This window comes from Saccoglossus kowalevskii, chromosome 17 (assembly GCF_978046115.1).
Source record: "Saccoglossus kowalevskii chromosome 17, keSacKowa6.1, whole genome shotgun sequence".
In the NCBI taxonomy this organism is placed as follows: Eukaryota; Metazoa; Hemichordata; class Enteropneusta; family Harrimaniidae; genus Saccoglossus; species Saccoglossus kowalevskii.
Genome location: NC_140657.1, coordinates 21,215,093 through 21,238,274, shown reverse-complemented (window position 1 = coordinate 21,238,274; position 23,182 = coordinate 21,215,093).

The window sequence follows — 23,182 nt, the reverse complement described above, 5'->3', positions numbered from 1 at the left end:
GTTATATACATTTAGCTGTGCTTTGCTGCTTATTTTCTCCTTTCAGAATCAAGGGAAAAACAGTGTGTAGAAATTCCATGGCCACATTATTTTGAATGTCAAAGTCAGATCTTCTGTTCTCAACTACTCTTGCGATTTAATAACACATGACCTATGTTCCTGGTGCACAATGACCCCCTGTTATGAGGGCTACAACGCCAATGACCCCCCACCCACATATTCATATCCAGTATGACCCTCTGTTATCAGGGGTACAACTTAAATGACCCTCTCACATCAGGGGTACAGGGTCATAACCTGTATGACCTGTTATCAGGGCCATAGCCTGTATGACCTTGATATCAGGGGCACAACTTAAATGAGCATATTATAGCAATTAATTGATAATTGATTTTACTAGTGTGTAAATATCTCTGTTGTTGTACGGCAAGTTTGCTTTGAAGGACAAAATTGGTTATATACACCAAAAAGCTAAATGAAAAAAAAAATTGTACAAAGTATTTCAGTTTCATGCAATAGCTCAATTTTACTGATAAATCTAAGAAACCTGAAATAGTTTTAATTATATTAACTGCTTTTGGATAGTGCATATAGATGTGCTTTGTTTTTCGGTAATTCAAATTGTTTAGGTTTCTTTCGTCAATGCTGGGGCAAACTGTCATTCAGCACTGTACAATTTCTGGGTATAAATGTGTATATAATGAAAAAGTTTGCACTTGTGAAGTAGAAAAAAATGAAGACATGTGTGATATTAAATATTTTGGACGGCGATCATTGGTTGTTTAAACCGGACGTTGCGTCACATTGACTTCAGACTGTTAACTTCCGGCCTTTTCAAACAACAGTGCGTACTGTTAAACTTCCCGTTGAAAAACATCTGGTGAACAACCGGTTTCTTGGCTATAACTATGAGAAATCCGTGGAACTTCGCCAGTACGATCTCGCTTGTCGGGCTTCAAGTGAAAATCAGGACGGGGAAGAAGGCACTAGTTTACTAGGTGCTGAGCATCATGGTTGTGCCTGTTGAAGTTTCTGTTATGATATGGACAGTTTTTCTAGGTTCTCTCATTTTTTGATGACAAAATTGCAACTTTTAATAAACAAAAATAAACAAGATTACTTGTTTTCCTATTACATCATAAAAATGTGCTTCTATACACAGGATGTGACGGCAGACCAGCCTCAAGATGTGACGATAGACCAGCCCTTATTGATCCCTGTTCCAGCCCCTGAGTTACAAACAGATGACACCCTAGTACCAGATGATGTTGGTAAGTTGCATTCAATGATAAACCTCGTTCATCAAAGTATTTTTGTGCTGTCACCCACTCTATCAGTGCTATAATTTTGATAAACATTTCAGGCAAGATGACAATTAACACTGACCACTAATTGTTGACCATTTCTGGAGTCATTCCTTTTCTCGGGGATCTCTGCGCAAAACACCATAGGGACGAGTATCAACTGCTATTGTTGTAATAAATAATACCCCTCCCATTTGAAATTCCTACTTTAGTAGTATGCAACTTGACATTTTTAATGGCTAGGAAACTTTCATGTAACTGAAGATCTGGCCAAATTATTTGGATAGGTTGGTATTCTGAAATATTGCAATTCTAAACTTCTAGAATCGATTTACTATGTATGAATTCCACTTATCCCAAAAACTTGATTTAGAAGCAATGATATTTGAGACGAAAGCCTTAGAACCAGACATTTATGCCGTATGTTATACTGCAGGAGCTCAGGAATATTCCACAAATAATGAAGACAACATATTGTACATGTTTCACTTCAGGTTATGCTCACTCTTTTCGAAACACTTCTTGGTCTTCTCCTTGAAGTATCATTCTTTTGTACATTATTTATTGTGAATGTGCCCCGGGATTTCTTGTTTCTTCTCGTGTAGCACATTCATTTCTGTACTACTATACACATGATCCATGTTTGTATGTTTATGTAATATGTCCATTGTAGTAAGTTTTTGTTGTATGTTCTTTATCAAGTTTAATCCCTATACGACTACGGAATTCGCTCGCTCGATGGATGGTATGTCTGCTGTTCTATTTTTTTTCCATAGCCATGTGAATATGGCTGTGTTATGGCATAATGTAGTAGTTGATACTTTGTTTAGTATCGTTCTGCAAAAAAGCATGGGACAAGGTAGTATATAGCAGTGTCTTGTGTACCTAAATATTAAAACCTTCAAGGCAATACATTAAACTCCATGCATTTCCTTCAGTACAGAACAATCTCCCAACTATTCAAAATGAAGAACTCATCAGAATGACCAAGAAAGCAGTGAAATTAACACCAAAATTATGGTACTCTAATGTACCCTGAAACCAGACTCTGACAAACCAATGTACATGACAGACCAGCCTGGTGCAGTTGCACTAATTGCAGAGACATGACTAACCAGTTCCGATCTGAGGGCAAGCACACCCCATCTGACCAGGAAAGCTGCCTATAGAAGTTTCATCCTCTAGCAGAATGGGCGGCTTGGGCGAGGTAACCGCAGAGTTGTGCCTTCTTGTGCCGTCCTTAAAATAAGACCAGTCTATCCATCACCAGATGGTCGATACATGGGTTTTAAAGAGTATTAACCCATGAACGCCAAATACTTTTTCCACCAAAATTTTGCTTCAAATTTTTTCACATTTTCTGTAATTTACATTGAATTCAGTTTACATTTTGGACCAGGCAGATACAATGTGACAAACCTATTACAGCGAAAACGGATCGAACGTGCACTTTCGTCTGATTACTACACAAGAAAAATCGTCGGCGCCAAAAACAACTTGTCACCCGGCAAACCAATTATTCTCGGGGATTCTAAACAAAATAACATTGATTTGCCGCGTGCAAAATTGTTTGGCGCCAATGATTTTTCTTCATGTTTCGTTCAGACGAAAGTGCACACTCAATCAGTTTCCACTGTAGTTTTTGCCTTGCCTGTAAACTTTAGTTGAGGGTAAGGTACACGTGGCACTTTTTCCGTAGTCCATCTTTGATGAGCTCAATTACCAAAATGTTGATGTTATGTTTTTTTAAAGTGATAGATCTTATAAAGTGACATGAGATTACAATTTGGGCTTTGAAACATAATTTGTTGGTGTGTTTTTATTTTTGACTCTTGTGAGCTTGATTACAGGAAGTTTTGATGCAATGTATTTGAGAGTGATATATCTTATAAAGCCAAATGAGATTGGAACCTGATTAAAATTTGGACTTTCAAACATTTTTTGTAATTTTTGGTCAAAATTGATCTTTCGGACCTTTGTGAGCTCGATTACAGTAAAAGTTTTGATGTACTGTATTTGAGAGAGATAGCTCTAATTGAGCAGCATGATGTGTGCGTCAGATTATAAAATTAGCTTTCAAACATTTATATATTGGGGAATAATCAAACCTAATTATAAAAAACACTTTCAAGGGTTGAAACTTGGGCAGGTCAGTTTAAAGTTTTTCCTCTATGTGTAAATTACTCCTGGGGGTTTTCAAGACGGTTTTTCTTAGTGCAATAAACTAATTCGGTGACCTGACAAACTTCACTATCATATTCTTGTTTTGAAATTCATTATAATGAATTGAAATATTGATCATTGATACTACTACTTGCCAACTCAAATATAAATCAACTAGGGCAAGGCTATAATAGTTCCCCTATGTTTGATCGAAAGGGCTGACAATTCTCTTCAATAATTTACAAGAGAAAGAGCAGAGTACAAGATGTTCTCTAAAGTTGTCATTGGTGGTCAAAAGGTTTGGGGGGTACTGGGCTTGCATACAGTCGGTTGTTTCCTGTTTTCCAATAATTTGCTAAAAAGTAAAAATATTTTTTTTTTCAACAATTATATTTATTATGAAAAGATAACAAGCAGGGAAACGACAGACTGTATGCGAGTCCAGAAGGTTGCCAGGGAGAGAGATATCAGAACACAACTACAGAAATCTCGACAGAAAATTACACATTGGTGATTTGTTTGTATTTAGAGTTATCCATTTACAATACATTTCTCTAGGTTACTTGAGGGCATGTCAACAGTTTAGCCACTCTTCAACAATTTTGACATGTGCACACCTTTTGTCACAACCTTTGTATGAACTTCATTTACACAATTTTTGTAACTGCATTTAAATAAACTTAATTCAACTGGAACATACATGTCTGGAAGCAGATTTTTTTCATATAAGAATTAGCATCTGCTTGTCGTACACATCCTTGTTAAGTTGATATCAATAATAGACGGTGGCTAATGTGTACCAAAATTCAGTCCAAGATTTTCACAGGACATACACATACATCTTAAAGGGCCATAAGCTGAGTTTGGTGTCACTATTGAGGTCCTTATGAACTGTGGCAGTCAAAAAAAAAATCCTGCGGTACGAGTTTTCCAGTACAGCCATGGCAAAAATTTCATTGATTTGCAGCAGACTTATTTGACATCTTATCTCAATCCGGAAATAAATGGTTGTAGCACAGTCCAGTGTTTGAACCAGTAACGCTGAAATACCGCGCCCTTATATGACTGAGACACTAATTATTTTGACTGTATATAATACATTACGCTATTTGGTTTTACGTAATCTCTAGAACTATATGAGATGATCGGTGAAGTGACACAAAACTTAGTTATTCAGCGAATTTCTGTTCGAACAAAAAGGTTTTTCCTGTGGCTGTACCGACAAACGCGTACAGCAGGATTTTTTTGTAACCGCCAACATTCTTGGGGACGTTACTGTGTACAATATTAGCTAACAGTTGAATCATTAGAAAAATACAAAAAATAGCTCACCAAACCCTGCGTTTGACCTTTTAAACTCAAAGACTCGTGTTGCGTTTCACACACGAGAGCCAAAATTGTATAAAGGAAATATGACCCTACAAGCTGATATTCCGAAATGTACCAGCTTAACAATTGTGGATTTTTGATGACAGAACCACCCGAGATCAAATTTCAAAACATCTCACAGTTAAACATATCTGAGAGAAAATGAATAGCTCTGCACAGTTGACTTTGTTGACAGCGTTACTAGATTGCATCCTTGATTTTTTATTTTCAGCTAGATACCATGCAGGTATCGGCTCACTCAATGCTTTTCATGAAAAAGTACCAAACTTTTGTCTTAGTTCACTGGCAGTCTGGCTTAGTCTTTGCCCTCTTACACCACGATGATATCTTTTGTTCAGATAGCAAGAAAGCAGTTCTAGTAAAAAAAAGTAAATGTGCACAATATTAACACCAACAAGTCCTTTTGTATTTGGTTGAATCAATATTAGGGGAACAAAAAACACAGGAATATAATCTGTCTTTTATCATTAAGGACTCGTGAAAACAAGTCATTGAAAATGATTAGATCTGCAAATTGATGTGCACACGTATATTTTCATGTTTGTGCTCTGTAACATCTTTAAAGCAAATCATGTTAAAAAACCGCTGCAGAACTACAAAAACAAAATGGCCAGCAGTCGGCCAGTTTGAATCAAATCTAAAAAAAGACATGCATCAGTAACCCAACATGCACAATCAACACACTAAGTTTGAACAAAATTGACGAAACTTCAAAATTCGACCAAAAAAGCTTGGCTCAAAAGATTGGCAGGTTTCAGCCACTATTATCATCGACTCTGTACTAAGTTTGAACCAAACCAAATTAGATTCATATGTGCACTTTTATGTCCCATTTTGAACCTTTTAGGAACAGTTCAGTTTTGTCATCTTCAATGACAGAAGAGCTAAAAAGTGCTATCAATATACTTAATGTTCACTTTCGCTCGATAACATGTGTGTAATCTCACAACAAATCTTACTTACTTCTCTTTGACTGTGACCGGAATCCATGTTTGTGACCTTTTGCTTAATTTCCTGGTGACGATTTCATCTCCATATTGGTTGATGCTGGTAGATCTGTCTTTGTGGTTGTTGTAATCTAAATATGCTAGTTGTAGCCTGGCAGTATAACCCTAATATCTGTAGCCAATTTGCTTTGGGGCATACTGTAAAATGATATGGAAAGACTCCAAATAGCTGGTGACCATACATCTTGTGTAACTTTTCATTTCAGTAAGGCGACGTTTGTCAGTTACAAAGTCCATGAAATATAACGGATTAAAATCATTACAATATTGGATGTGGACAGATAATCAATGTATGCATCATTATTTGACCAAAAATTAAATTAAATTTCAATATTTAAACATAGTCAAACTACAAATGGCTCTCCCTATACATGCTGGGATCAACAATAACAAAAATCTACCAAATTAGACAAAAACACATTTCCCACCATCTTAATTTGTTGAAGTTGCACTTTTAGTTTGCAAAGTTTTTAAGAAGGATGTATTGATTTGTAGTTGCAATATTTGCCTTTCTGAATGTATGCGAATAGAGAGAAATGGACCGCCGTTAACGCAAATTTGCAGTTTAGGTGGGTAACTTTTAACCGAACGCCACCGACGAGTGTGCATTCGTCAGCGCCACTGGAATCTAATAAACTGAGTCGTCAAATGAAAAAATGGAACACATTTTGTTGAGTCAAGAACCACGTAAAAAATATGATGATTGTTCACACAGTTCATAATCAATGCTTCAACAAAACAATAATACCAAGTACTGGGTTGAAGTCAATTTCGATCAAAATATATAGTTTTCTCCACAAAATGTCGGCTGCTGAATAATAGCGACTGAATTCTACTGTGGGCCAACTAGGTTGTGCAAACAACATCAGTACATACATTCAGAAACTGTTGGTAGACTCCAGTATCGTTGGTTTCATTGCCGGACATGCTACGTATAGGTCGATTTCTTGCTATCCAAGCAGATTCAGACATTTTGCCACTACTATGACTGCATTATTCCCTCCACTTCATTATGGGCGAGTCAATTAAACTGCCATCTGCGCTAGTGTTCTCTTGATTGTGATCATTGTTATTGTTTATCCAAAATTATAGAGTAGGGAAATTACTTCTGATCATCTTCATGATAATAATTACACTGTTAAAATAGCCCTGCTCAACACCCACAAAATGAGACCTTTCAATGTGAAGGTCATGTGAACTGTATCAAAATGATATCCGTACCTCAATGATTCCATGGCAGGAGAGTCACAGAGAGCAACTTCTTGTCCCCATCTGCATTAAGCGGTCCATGGAGACACTGTCCCCCCAATCCATTCATGACGGTCTTGTACATGATGCAACAATCTGATCCACATTTCTTTCAAAAAGTCTTCACTAATCGCAATTTGCCCCATTCCCTGAGTTGAGCATTGGTTTCTTGCTTGCAAGCTGAAGAGAAGAAGGAGCACTACTTAAGCTGTACTGTAGTTGACCGAGTATAAACCTCTGCTCGAGTATAAGCCCCTTCTAAATTTGCGTGATTTGTCATTCGCTTGTATGTCCCATTATAGCCCCCCCCAAATAACCACGCTGTACAAATTTTTTGAAGAAATTCGGCGGCCCTGAAAAGTGACCTTTAGCTTGCGTTTGTAAATACTAGCACTGCCGAGTAGAATTTGCATTGCTTGGAAAAGTATGACGGCATCGGTTGATCGTTTGTTTGGTTTCAGATTTTTCAACGGGGAATTCCATTACACGACTTGCAATGAACGACGCACCCGGCTATTACATTCAGCAACCACATCCCCGTCATTTTGCGTGTTGAATGACAAACTTTCCACATAATTTTAGTTATTTAATTGGTTTTCGGGCTTCAGTAAAAGCTGATATTTTATGAATAAATTAGCATAAATTATATTTTTGGTTACGTTTTGACTTTTGTCCGAGTATAATCCCCCCCCCCGAATTTTTGGCAACTTTCGATTTTCTGAGGGGTGGTTTATACTCTGTCAACTACAGTATTTAAAGGCAACATTACTCCATTCCTTTGTTCATTAGATGCACGTACCCTTACATTACTAGTAGGTCAGCCCCTTCACCCAGAATTTGTTCATTTTGCGATAAATTGTACTCGGGGCAAATATAAGGATGTTGACTAAAAAAAATGGGGGTTACAAGCCTATTTTTTTGAGAAAACGGTAGTCCTATTTTTTACTGAATGGTGGAAATTTTGTCAGTATTTACACGTTTTACCATTGGTTGCTATTGTGGAGATATTATGCCATAACTCAAATTGAAGGCTGGTGACTTGGGATGAAACAATTATATAACGTGAATAATGGTGTACTATTTCCTATCCTGAATTATTTCAAATATATGGGTTTTAAAAAAAATGAACTCTAACGACCTCTGGTACATAGTTTGCCAATTAAACATGTCTTTACTGAACAGCTTCTGAATCAAAATCGTTTGCATTTCATGCATGTAACTCGAGTAATGATAAAAATGCATACCTTAGTAAGATTGTGAGCCAGATTTTTGGCTTTGTGCCACACACAGAGTGAATGGAATATAAGTTGAAAAGACTCATCCTTTTCTGCAATCAATAAAAATAATAAATACTGAGATCTATCATCTATCAATAATTTTCAGTTATGCATAACAAACTGATTAACATACAATGTACAGTTATGGAGTATCACAATAAGAATAAGCAGGTTTGTATTATTTTGGGCTTCAGATCCCAACACTACCATGAATGTAAACCTTCAAGTTTGTCAATTCATAATTGTATAGCAAACACCTGTAATGTTATCGCAGTAAGCAGGTTATCATGGTAAAATATTTTCCATGAACTAAAGGTTAGTGGGTAATGCAGCCCATATGCGAGTGAACTACCAGTATATCAATGGTTTAGTTGAGCAGAATGGAATAAGTTATCATTGATTTCAGAAGCACAGCATTTGTGATTTGTTAAAATGAAGATTGTACTTACTCATCAAAGCAATAACCACCTGATTGGCATCGGTAATTATCTCCTGGACATTCAACTTGAGGAGAAGCTCCTTCAATCCTCCTTTAAACTTCAGCGGTTCTAAATTAAGATTTTTGTTTTTCAATTTCTCGTCTATCACCATGGACCATTTTCAAAATGTATCCAGATTCATGGTATGCGAAGGATACAGTAACATGGGTAGCACTATTGCCAGGTGAATCTGCCCTACCATCAGCAGCAAGAACAACATCTTTTTGCGATCCAATTTTGCTGATGATCAGTTTCCATCTCCAAATATGCTCCGTTAATTGCTGGTGCTGCGAAACGTACTTGATTTCCATAGAAACTAGACTTTGAAATACATGCTAACCCAGGAAATTTACAGAATTTCGCAAACTTATCAAAACTGTTACCAGAACACAAAACAGAGTTTGCAAGTAATGCATTCACTGCCAAGGTTTCTGCATAAGTTGGTGAAGAGTACCAAAATGTTCTGTGACTATTAGAGCAGTTCATTTGCAGCTTTACACATGATCCGATTGTTTGCACATCAGTTTGGATTCTGATTCCTATGACAGTGAAGACGATGATGCCTGGTATATGAATGAGTTGAGTCAGTAGAGAAACATTCCTCCAGTAACTGAGAATGAAAATGTGACCAGGAGATTGTAGAGTTTACGGACGAGGATGCACCTATAGATCCTGTAAGTATAATTAGATATGTGTGACATATAAATGAATATAAAATGCGGCGGATATTTTGAAGCAGGTTTTTTTAAAATTGAAACAATATTCTTATTAAACGTGCGTCACGAAGAGGATACATATTACTTTTGGGAATAATTATAAATTTGACTGCCTATTAAATTACTAAATTAAAATTTAACTCTATGATGAAATATGTCACTTTATGTGATTGCAGATTCTGTTTTCATCATTGTTTTTACTGAATACCAGTAAGCCAATCTGATCTTTTGTGTGGATTTGTTTTAATTTTTGTACAATACTGGCATGACGTTACATATTTTATCTAATGAATACAATTTAAAAAACAATTCCAGCCATTAAATCATATAAAAACACTTATATAACAAAATGATGAAAAAAAAAACAAGGATTTAATTTTACTGCGATTGATAACATGCCATTGTGCAGGCAAATATACTCGTACATGCAACAATGGATTGAGTTTATTTCACGTTATGCATGTACAATGTGTTGCCAATCATCACTTTCTTACACGTAAATTGAAATGACTAAACGTTCTTGTTATAGGTACGCATCGTAAACAGAGAAAGCAAGAAGTCTATATTGAATTCTTCCAAAGAGGTTACTGTCAGGTACTGAAGGAAGGAGACCTCTGTTTATTAGATGTGGACACATATACCGATTATTGGCCTCATGTTGGGAGAGTGAAGCAAATTATAAACGCTAACACCATTACCATCGAATGGCTTAAGGAGTCAATGACCATCACATTCCGACCATGGATGCTTCCTCGGAAAGGGTGACGCACGCCCAGTCCTGATTTGTGGACAGAGAACGTTGCCAAGGAGGACATCTGGTTCCATGGGGTCAATCTGACACTAAAAGGTCATTTGCCAAAACAAATCAAAGACATTTTAAATGAATACAGAGAACGACATTATTAATATTAGCATAGTACTTTTGTTTATCATATATGAATATTTTTAAAAAAAATTTCAGTTTATTCTTTGAGCACAATGTTTGTTCATTGTATACACCTTATATGCGTGATACGATTATTACACTTGTTTGATTGAAATCTAATACACTTCTTTAAGACCAACTCCCATGCATTTACATTGAACAAACGGTGAACTCAAATGAATTGAATCATTGTAAAATAATTATGAACTCCTGTTTTAATAGCTTTTCCACATACGTGTAATTTATTGTTTAAATATGCGAACTGTCTAATGCCAATTTTCAAGCACCATCTAACTGATAACATGAGGCGTATATTCTCTCGGAAAACCATATTGTCTACTATATTTCATGTCTCAATGGGTGTTTTGTTGTTTTATAGTGAATTTAACACTATCGAATTCGATTTATCGCGAATTTTTGGTTTGTTCAATAGTGTTTTCCTACAATATTTAATTTCTTTATTTGTATTTTTAATGTATATTGTTTGGTCTTAATTAATTCATTCCTACTTTAATTTTTACTGATACCTCGAGTTGTGTCATTCTCTTATCAATTACTTACAATCCACAGATTAAATATTTTTGAGTGTTACGCAAATCTGGTATTATTGTCATGACTGATGTCTTACCGAAATCCTGACTATGTCCTTACATTAGTCCATCTGCTAGTGGTAGGCACTATATATATACCTTTGAAAGTTTATTTTATTTATTAAATCATAATATTTATTTCATAAAACATGATCGAATTATAATAATATTGGTATGATCATGTCATTTGCCAAATTATAAAATTTTTACCATTAAAGAAATCGACTTTGAAGATAGGATACATTGCCAAAATGAAACACGAGTCTGCAACAACGGGACTTTGCTCATAACAAAATACGTCGCTTGACCGTGGTCAATCTGGCTAGATGCTGTGGAATATATACCGACCATGGTCATATGATTATGTTACACAAAGCAATGATTTTACCAAATTTTACATCGCATTGGAAGTCTGTGTTACGTAGGCTGATGAACTGAAATTTTGCCTAAAAGATGAATTATAAATTAAGGCAAATCAATAATACAGGTATGTGAATATACTTCACTATATGCTTCCGCCATTGAGATATCATCTGTATTCACTGAGCATGCAATTACCAGAAAAAATAAAAATTGAAATGATTGAATCATAGTGTGTTGTGTTCCCAGTTCCCGTCTAGTGTATTTCAATGTCTTGTCATGTTTACAGCGAATAGAAGAGTTTTTTTTTTTTTTTTGACTCGCCGGCGCACGCCTTTCACAATATTGATACTTTTAATGACATAAACAAAACACACTGGTCGTTTATCACTAATTGCTTACTTGCGGTAAACGGGACACTCAAACCAGAATAGTATTAAGTAATTAACTCCGCCTCTGTACACTAAGTAAATGAATGCTCATATTTCCCCCTGTCCCGCAAAACAACTGATATAAGCATCATTTGAATGGATTACAATGTGCTTGTTGAAATAGAACATAACAATTGAATTTCAAACCAAGTAAATGTTAGTACACAGAGCTAGCTCCATATGTCATGATTTGAAACATCGCGCGCTCAGTAATAATATAAATCGTCGGGCAAAAATGACGCCCACTAGTAAATTGCAGCAGTCCACCGGATACTGAACACAAAACCAAATTGTTGCTAAACGTTCGCGAAGAAAATCCGCTGACTTGTCCGTTTCCGTTGCGTTGGTGCATAGACGGTTCTGATCTCATACTAGTATACAGTAAAACTAAGAACCTTTCTATGCACATTCCGTATACACACTGCTCCCCCCCCGGATTGCTAATATAACAACTGGTAAAATACCTCTCGCCAAGGATTTAGATCTTATGTGCAAGGGTGGTATCGTATTGTATCTTGTGTGAGATTCGTGTTTTTGTGTCTAGCGGGTGAACGTGGGGTAGCCGTGGTTTCGCGTCGGTATGTATACCGACGATGTGTATATAATTCACAGACGAAGCAAAATGCCTTCCCCGACCTAAAACGCCGCGAAACCACGGCTAAACGTAGGGTTGAACAATTGAACGGCGGAATGATATGAGCGTTCTATCAAAACAATTTTACGTAGACTCAATGTTAACGTCATATCTACAGCGTTGTAATTATTACAAAATCGACGTTGTTTCAATATGCGACGTCATGGAACACAACTGGTTATGCTAATAAAAACAAATGGGCATATCTTGTTGAGTAATATACAAATTTGTTTTGATAGAACTCTTTTATCGACTGTACACATAAGTTGAAGAATCATCGCTATAACTTTCTTTTACGTGACGCATATTGTTTCCTGTCTAGAAATCTAACAGACCTTTTTTTTCGGGCTCTCTGTAGTGTTGTTTTATTATCATTGTACATTATACATGTATGTATAACTTATTCAAAATTGAATGCATTGATATGTTAGGTAGTATATACTAGTAGTTGGGTTACGAGTCTGGCCCAAACCCACCGACTAGTTTCAAACATCACTGTCTTACATCGTCATGCCCCAATGCTACCGATGGTGAGACAAACTACGTAACGACAATGCTGTTTTTAATCCAATAAGCTTTGTAGATTGAATAAAAGTCCAGAGGATTAACATTTCCGTTTACTCAAAATGTGGTTGACATGCATTTTGCATACATTAGCCGCCATTTTAAACTCACCATTTCTACTTGTGACCAAAAACAACATTTATATATCAAAGGCCCAACCAGATGAATGTAATCGCTAGCGTACAATTTAATGCCCCCGTAAAAATGTATTTTGAATGTAAATGTTATTTCACCACGATGTGGAGGTGCTAAAATCACTTTTGTATTTTTATTCAATGTATCTGCGGGAAACTTGCGCTAGTGTATTGAATCACTCTTCTATCAGAAATACTGTTTTGAGTCATGTGATGTATCAATTTGGATCACGTGATTTACCTTATAAAAAGACATGTTAATTTAAATAGACGGGCTCAGACCTTAGAGAGATAGAGACAACCCGGACCTGGTCCACTTGTTTGCTCTCTGGGCTTGGCCGTTTGGCAACAACTGTGCAGAACTGCGAATCAACGAAACATTGTCACTGTTGATGTGCGCAAGTTAACCCACGAGTAGCAGCAAATGTAACACGTAATTACGTCAACGTAATGAAATCGCGCAGATTTTAGTTACCAAATAAATTCTGGAATTTTACCATGACAGTTTTGGAATTCAAGTTCAGAACCCTTGATACACCGTACCCTTCATACCCTTGACCGTTGATGTAGTTGCGTAATGTATAAGTACTGTTGTTCATTTTTTAAATAATTAGATATTTATCAGTACTTTCAAATATCGCCAACAGCAGTATGTATTTCACACATCGAATGTGCCAAAGTTACTACTACACACGCTTGCCTGAAAGTGATAATTGCGAAGTACACGAGATTGTATATATACAAGGGATTGTTGCCTGGAAAATCAGTTGTTCTGTTGCATATAACCTGAGCACATCTATATATCGATCTCGTTACCTTATCAGCATTGTAATTTTTCTTATCTGAAATGAAAAACCTTCGACGTATTGAGCAAGATGCATGGACCGTGCTGTGCGGAGCATTTGAAAGTTTTCAGAAAGTCTCCAAGATGCGAGGTATCTATTGTGATATCTTTTTTGACGAGATAACGAGTAAACGTTAATATCTTTCGACCGGGACAAGTTACCAAACTCATTTGATAATCAGAAACATTGATGATATTCTAACACCTTTGCTACCAGAAGAAATCACAACAAAACTAAGAGTGCGAGCTACGACCGGGAATAAACCACGACAGCGGTAAATTTATTAGACATCCGTGAAGCCGGCACATCGATAAGTAAACTCAATCACCAACAATTGTGCAAGCTAGTAACAAGATGCGTTCGATACACACAGATCTCTCCTAAATGAGGCCAGGACGACAAGAAACCGGAATGGTGGCCTCTAAACACTCGCAAAAAACACATTTGACCCCTCACATAGGCCTTTTGCTTCTTGCGACTCGCATATGGCATATTTTCCAAGTCGTACATACCTCATTGCATTGACAATAATACATGTGCCCATGATGTATGAATATACAATATGTGTGCATCGAATGTTATCAAATAATTTTATACAATAACTGCTTTTCGATAGTGCATAGATGTGCTTTGTTTCTCCTTAATTAAAATTGTTTAGGTTTCTTACAGTTTATATTTCATTCGTCAATGCCGGGACAAACTGTCATTTAGCACTGTACAGTTCCTGGGTATAAGCTAGTTCATAATGAAAAAGTTTGCACTTGTGAAGTAGAAAAAAATAAAGACGTGCGTGCCAATAACTGTGGATGGGTAAAGAAGGCCTGCTACCAAACCACATGGTGCCATTATTACCACTGACTATATGGCAGTCTGTGCCTGAAGTGGGAATAATGTTGGTCTAAATAAAATGTATTTAATGGCATTGTTGTTTTTGTTGTTATTATCATTAACATGTGCGGATCCATTTATAAGACTGCAAATAATGTCTGTTATGGGGAAATTTACACTATGTGCAAAGCAAAAGAGATAAATCAATGTTGCAGCGTGAGCAATGTTTGTCATGGTGGCACTATCGTTATGCAGACCTGCATCTTGATTCATTTCCTGGTGATGACCACAAAGATGTCAGATTTATTTGTTGTTGCAACTAAAATATAAAGTGAGTTATATGTTGTATAAATAATTTTTAATCTAGAAAATTAACAGATTTTCTGAACAATATAGATTGTTATGTCACATATTTTGCTACTCATTTTGTTTAAAGTGTGTTGCAACGTATATGGCAATAAACGGTGATTATCCCAAGTGGAAATTCCAGGTGTATACTCTTTGAAGCAGGTTGAGGAATCAGCCATGGATTTTATTTGCAGGTAAAATATTGCATATGCTGACAGAATACACAAGTTTAACTCCTTGTCAAATGTTATTATATCTGCTAAATAAAATCTACATGTTCATGTGAAATAATAATTGTTTCCCAGTGTCTTGTTGCATCTTGGTCAGAACTTTCCCTATCTGCATTTAAACATACTGATTAAAATCATTACAGCATTAAACAATTCAGCTTAAAATTTATTCCTCCCAAATTGTGTCTGGTATGTTTGCATTGAGAATGTTGTTTCAGTTGTAAACGCAGTAATAAATCCTACTTTTCTATTTAGTTGTTCAGGTGACTGTCACCAAACAAAATCCACTGTTTTTTGTGTGAATGTATTGACCATGGTAGGAGAAAAAGTAAACTTGGTGAAGATATCATGAACAAGATTTGTATTATGCCAGTTTGAAACAGGTTGCGTATTTTGACAAAGTACATTTGGTAATCTTAGACTTGTAGGCTTATTATACTATACCACTAGTTCCACTGTGGTACTCATCCTGCAGAGATAATTACCATTTCACACCTAACTAGTTGTTCTTTCAGTGGTATGAGGTATATTAAATTACAACCCCCTCTGTAGTTTACAATCCGTATACCATATGCAGTCTTCTAGCATTGTGACGCTCATCACATAAAATTATCTCTGAATGATTTTGTGTTGTTTACTCAAAATTCTGTCTTAGTGATCACGTTTTGGAAATTGAACTGGGGAGAAGGAGAAAACCAAAACTACCAGCAGCAGAAAGAGCCTGTAAAAAATGTGATCAAGGCGATATTGAAGATGAAAAACTTGTACTTTTGAGCTGCTTGTTTTTTGAAAATGAAAGAAAAATCTTACTGAAAAACTGCGAAATTACCTCACGCGAGGAAAACAAAGATGTGATGTTCTTAAAATTCTGAAAAATAATATTGCTCTTTTACTATATCTTAAAAATACCATATACAAAACACCGCCTGTGTAAACCCTGGGTAGGAAGAATCTTTACTTTGATTTGTTTACTTATTGTATTTTTGTAGTTATTAGACCTTTGATATTTGGAGTTATTTTACACTATTTATCTTACTGTATCCACAGAAGATTACATTTGCGTAATAAACTATTATTAAAGTTATTCAAAAATGAAAAGACATCCAAGTTTTGCATACAAATTGCATCCATATAATTACAAAGTGGTGAAGACTTGTAATTTGTTTCTTTCAAAAAATAAATTATATACTCATCTTCTTGAAACTTGGTAAGCGTAGGAGTCATATTGTTCTGGTAAAGACAAGATATGTAAATTGCTCTTTGATTTGTTAACCCTACCTATTCTCAATTTGAGACGTGCATTAATGGTAGCTATCAGTGTATCCAGTTACAGTGGCTGGTACCCCAGTAAAAACAGTAACCTCTACCTACAGTTTAAGAATCAGAACCAGATCTCTGCCTTCTCTGGTGGCATTTATGTTATTAGTCAATGTTTGAACGAGGAACTTGTATATCAGTCTTCAACAATGCACCCATCTGTTCGGGGTAATATTTCAAAACACTTTGGACTTTTTGTAGGAAATAAATACATGCTCTGGTTTATGGACATGCATTTTCAATTTTTGTTCAAATTTAGTAATGCATTATACATGTTCATGATAATCAAATTTGTGAACAGATCAAGACGAACATACTTACAGCTATCTTGTTTTTTTGGCCATTTACATTTAGGCATTTCCCTTAATAGCAATAGGGACTGCGTCACGACTGTAGCAGTGACTTGTTATACATCTTCTTATTCGTATTGCTTGGTGTAGAAAGTCCTGAACTGACAAGTAGATGAGAATTATAGACTTTGGTTTTAAACATACGTGACCTCTGCAATACCACAAAACTAACTGCATGCTATAACGTATGTATACTACTAAAACTGAATAAACCTTTTTCCCCCCATTTGCGTGAATGACTAATTTGTTTATTCAGGGTATTATAATACCTTCAAATAACTATAATCTTTCAGGTTGTAAAACTCCCCAGGCGCTTTTTTCTATTTCCGGTGCATTTATATCAATGGACACACTGGCAACAGCACAAGAAGATAAATCACTCCGTGTCAATATTTATAACATACTGAAATAGTATTATGTGCTTTATTACAATATAAATAGTAAAATAAAACAATTTATATAACCTTTAATAACATCAAACAATTTAGAAATATTGACGGGTGACTGTATAAAGTGCGCATACTGCATGGGATTATTTCCCCGGCGTAGTAGCACCGAAGTGAGTAACGGAGCCATGTACTTTTTATAAAAGCCACATTTATAGCCGGTACTGGTATTGGAAACATGGACTCTCAGCGACAGACTAAGAAACAGAAGATGTCTAGAAGCGCGACTTCCAGCAGCAAAGACCTAGCATTTGATGTGAAAGGGAACATTCACAATGTATCGCCAACAAAAGATGCAGCGTATGCATCTAATTTTAACTTCACCTGTCAAACGAGTAAACATGAGTACCATGAATCTGTTTGCTTTAACCCAGTCAAGAGAAAAGAAATAGCAAATGCAGCAATGGCAAAGACTGTTTTTGTAGTAAAATTGTTTCACATATTAGTTATGCATGCAAGCAATTGACATCACTTGTGTTTAATAAAAGCATGAGCTCAGTCCACTATTTCCTGTATACAGTATGCAATGACATGCCCACCTAATATTTGATTGACTGGTAACTTCACTACATTGCATTCTGTTCCGTACTGGTGCAAAACCATGTAATGTCATTCACAAATGTTGACAGGCCCAAAGCTTCACTGAAATGCCAGCGGTATTTCTTGCATATTTCTTCAGTGTTTACTTGATTTACTACAATAATGAATTATGGCTTATGGCAGCCTAACTATACAACTAGTGACTTTATTTAATACGCCAGGATACAACAATGATTACATTTTTGCATACAATACAATCGACTTAACCACCTAATTTAACATTAATAAATTTTTGAAAGTTCTCTTTGTGCTCGTCATATTAAAGCTGAGGGGTTGTCGCGAGCGTGTCCTTGAAACTTGAGTTCCAAGTGGCGTATATAACAAATTGTTTATTTACATCAAAACACGTGTTCCGTATAGTATAAAAACGACCGTTATTCGACCATCTTTGATCTGATTATGATTATGATATGTATTGTATGTGCCAAATACGAATGAAAATGGTACATAAATTGTGGAAAGGCCAAAAAGTCTTATGGCTGTCAATCGGCCATCCTTGACCAGATTTTGAAACAAATTGAAACGGACATGCATCCAAACATGTATAAAGTACATGTATGTGCCAAATTTGAATGAAAACTGAGAGAGCACGTCTAAGATACCGCATAAGAAAAACAAGATGCCTGCCAGTTGACCATCTTTGATCTAATTGTGAAATAAATCGTCATGGACATGTTTCCTAACATGTTTGATCTATGTACCAAGTTTGAATGAAAAATGACAAAACATTTTCAAAAAAACAAGATGGCTGCCAGTCGGCCATTTTGAATCGAATCGCTAAACCACTGCATGTGCATATGTCCCACATAAAGTACTAGGCACATGCGAAGAATGAACGGAATCGGTCCAAGGGATTCTGAGACATGACTCAGGACGGACGGACGCACACCGAATTATAAGTCCCCGTTTTCGGACTTTGTCGCTGGTTAAATAGATAAGTTGAAGAACTACTCACCGCTAAAATATTACCTTGTACAGATATCCCAATTAATTGCATGAAAACACTACTAAGTTGTACGAAAATGCATGGCACCGAATACATCAAAAATAGTGACCAACTGAGTACATTGTACTGATTACATGACAATGCTCTGCGGATACAGTCCAACAACACACGCCAGGGAAAGATGCAAATTCTTATCTAATACAACGGCAGTTTCCAGATTGAAAAAAGGGACTGTGCTTTACACAAATAATCAAAGAATAATTGTTCGACCTTAATTAAGGTACTGGATTTCCCACAGAAGCCAATCCATGCGATGTGGATGACTCAATACTTAATATGTAGGTTCCATGGGTGGAATTGTAATTACTACTACAAGAATATAACTACAATGGTTGTGATATGATGATTCACATTGTTTTCTGAAAATCAAAGCAAAGGTTCTGTACATTCTACAAAGACAATGGTACAGAATAATCCATAATTAAGAGCACTTAATTTATTTTATGTTATTCTTGATAATTGACTGTCTTTATTGCCCCCCCCCAAAAAAAATGTGCTCCAAGTGTGTTTTAATTCCTGTATTTTAATTTCTAGCTTTTACAGTGCCCAGCACTTCAAGTACACCTGCCTACGATTTAAAATGCAGTGACCAAAACAGTTTTGAACCATTACAACAAGATGAAATTGACTTTAATTACAAAATTCCTCCATCGTTAATTGCATCTACAATCAAAGAAATAACCACAAATTACTCAGCCTGAACAAGCAGTAAGTACATCTCTGGCATTAAAAAATACATACTAGTAATTTGTTATCCGTCTATTGATCCGTCTACTAGTATCTATGGCGTGCTTCCAATGTAATGCAAATGATGACTTACAAATAATACATTATATGTATTTGATTTTGTAAAATTACCACTAAGTTTTGGAAAATGAATAAAATGTTTGTGACTTTTCAATTGTTAGGTCATCTTTTGATTTCATAATTGCCTTAAATCTATTGAATGATATTTTGGCTCTCGTATCGAGACAAATTCAAGGATAATGTTTTTAAGTTAGAACACAATAACTTTCCTTCTCCTTCATTAATATCAGCTTGCCAAATTTTATTAGCTCTGCCTGCTGTCAACTTTCTCGAGAACACATCCAATTTCTTTTTATTTAATCCATACTCAAACACGTCATAACTTGTTATTTAAGCATGCCTCATTTTTTTTTCGGTTCTCTTAAAATAGGTTACACTCACAGCACAGGTCACAAGTGTACCAAATGTTGAGCAAAAAATAATGAAAGATGAGACTCAACTTCCATTGATAAAGTACATTGTATCTGACAATACAGGATGTATTGAAGCAAATTCCTAGGGTACACACTGTGATGCCCTGAAAACTGGATCATCATATAAGTTTCAATATATATTCTACTTACAAATAACAAAAAGATCAATAGTAGTGGAAGTGAGTGACATCGGGGAAGTACAATCCAATGAAGCACATGTAAATAAAACAACGATAGATAGAGTATTAACTATACACTCCACACTGCAGTTCATGCAAGAAAAAAGTTACATACATATACAAGAATTTAGTCAGGTCTCCGTCGTGCAAAATGAAACAAAATAAGTCAGCTTTGATCTCAAATATGCATACTACATTGCAATTAAAAGATAAGGAAAAAAATTCAATGTGGAACAAGCAGCTTTGACTCAATTTATTACTGACACAAACAGTAATCTTGATAGACGAGAAGATTCCGAGGAGATTCAACTCGAACACGCACAATTCAACCAAGTTTGGGCATTGAAATTATGTTAAGCTCATTCAACAGCACTAGTTTTTACTACATTTTTCATCTATTAAGCTATTTTTTAATCTACTTTGCCAAGAAATTGAGTTTAGTTGCGTAAGTTTTTACATTGATATTATGTTAAGATCATTCCAACAACAGCACTAGTTTTTACTACATTTTTCATCTATTAAGCTATTTTTTAATCTACTTTGCCAAGAAATGAGTTTAGTTGCGTAAGTTTTTGCATTGATATTATGTTAAGATCATTCCAACAACAGCACTAGTTTTTACTACATTTTTCATCTATTAAGCTATTTTTTAATCTACTTTGCCTAGAAATTAAGTTTTGCTTTTATTAGTTGCGTGAGGAATGGTATTGATTTGTTTATTTACTATTCAATAGTTTATTAGTTTTAATGTTCAGTTAATAAAACTAGCATTTTACTTACAATACTACTGTACAGGGTTCAGTGTGTATATGTCTGATGTACTTTAGCTAGACTTCACCAATTTAAAGTGGATTAAACGATTCAATTGTATGTTATGTTCACATTGACCGACAAATGTTCAAATTGGTAAAAAAAAATATTCACAGGCATTATGAATCTCAGATTGACAAACCACTTGGAGAAAATTAAATTAAATAATGAGGTACAATTCGGATTTCAAAAAAACAGACGCACAAATGATGCAATCTTTCTTCTTAAGACAACAGTGAAAAACACTTTACAGAAAAAAAGTAACTAGTGCTAAGTGTAAAAGAGTATACAGTTGTTTCGATTTCACGAACACAACTGCATTGCGTAGCAGCAAATTATTGTGGTAACGCAATCCGGTCATGCTGCGTTTCACAACTGTTGATTATTACCCAGTAGTGATTATAATAACATGCACATTGTTATGAAATGCAATAAATAACTGATGTAAAGTCTTTCATCAAGAAGTCAAAATTTAAAGACCCCAAAAACATTGTATTGCATTAGGATCCAACGATATTGAAAATGGAACCATCCGACAGGAATGTTGTAACAAATTTGAAGGTTTGTTAGATGTAACACGTAGTTTATACCCCTTGAGTAACATCTTCATGTCACGTGTGATTCGTAGACCGAACTGTGACGGATTTAATCACACTGCAACTAAATTCAACGCCACTCTACAGCTCATCAGTGAAAAATCAACAAATCTTCACAACATTGATCAAAAATTCGTGGAAACTGCTAAACAAACAGTCCAGGCCAAACTCTCTTGAAGAACAAAGCACTAGAAGGGATAATGACCAGCGCCAGAAGTACCAGTGTCATATCGCTCGTACAGACGCCCATCATGGGTGTTGTCAGAAATCCAAATATCAAGCGTATCTTCACATTCCTAACAATATCCGTGTCGCTTTTAGCAAGTATGTGGTAAATGGGCAGCTGACAGTGTGCGACATCACGTGTAATAATATAATTAGTGAAACATTAACACCTGCAACAAATCAGCTTATAGAGTCATTTCACCAAGATGTGGAGGTGCTAAAATCACAATTTTTATAAAATGTATCTTCGGGAAACTTATGCGGGTGTATTGAATCACTGTTCTATCAGAAGTGTTTTGAGTCATGTGGTATATCAATTTGGATCACGTGATTCACCTTATAAAAATACATGTTACTTCAGACAGACTCGGACCTTAGAGAGATAGACACACCGGACCTGGTTCACTTGTTTGCTTTCTGGGCTTAGCTACAACTTTTGTACTCTATTCTTCGTTTTCCCGATGTCACCTTCCGAATAAAGATCGACTCATACCACTCTGGGTTAGTCTAAATTCCCATGGGACCCGCTAACGGTCACTTGATGAAAAGCGAGTCATTCCTCTACCACTGGAAGCAGTTCCCCCATCACAAGACTGTTCAGGACAACACTGGGGGTCTCACTAATTACATACTGATACCTGGCGATACATACCGATACCCAAATATGCCAGGAAAAGTGGATATATTGATAGCTCAGACCATTATCTACTCGTTCTACCTGGGAAAAAATAGTATTAACTGTTCTTTTGTGATATTTTCCCTAGATCAGTGTAGCCGGCCATCTAGTAAGATATGCCATGGGTGTTCAGGTAGAGGTATCTTGGTCGAGTTGTCTAGTTAAAGTGCAAATAAAGTAATTAACGCTATAAGAATTTCAAGTTCATAATTTGGACTGAACGTTACGTTGCTTCTTTATATTGCCTTATACGGTGTAATTTTTTAAAGGATTTTACAATCATAA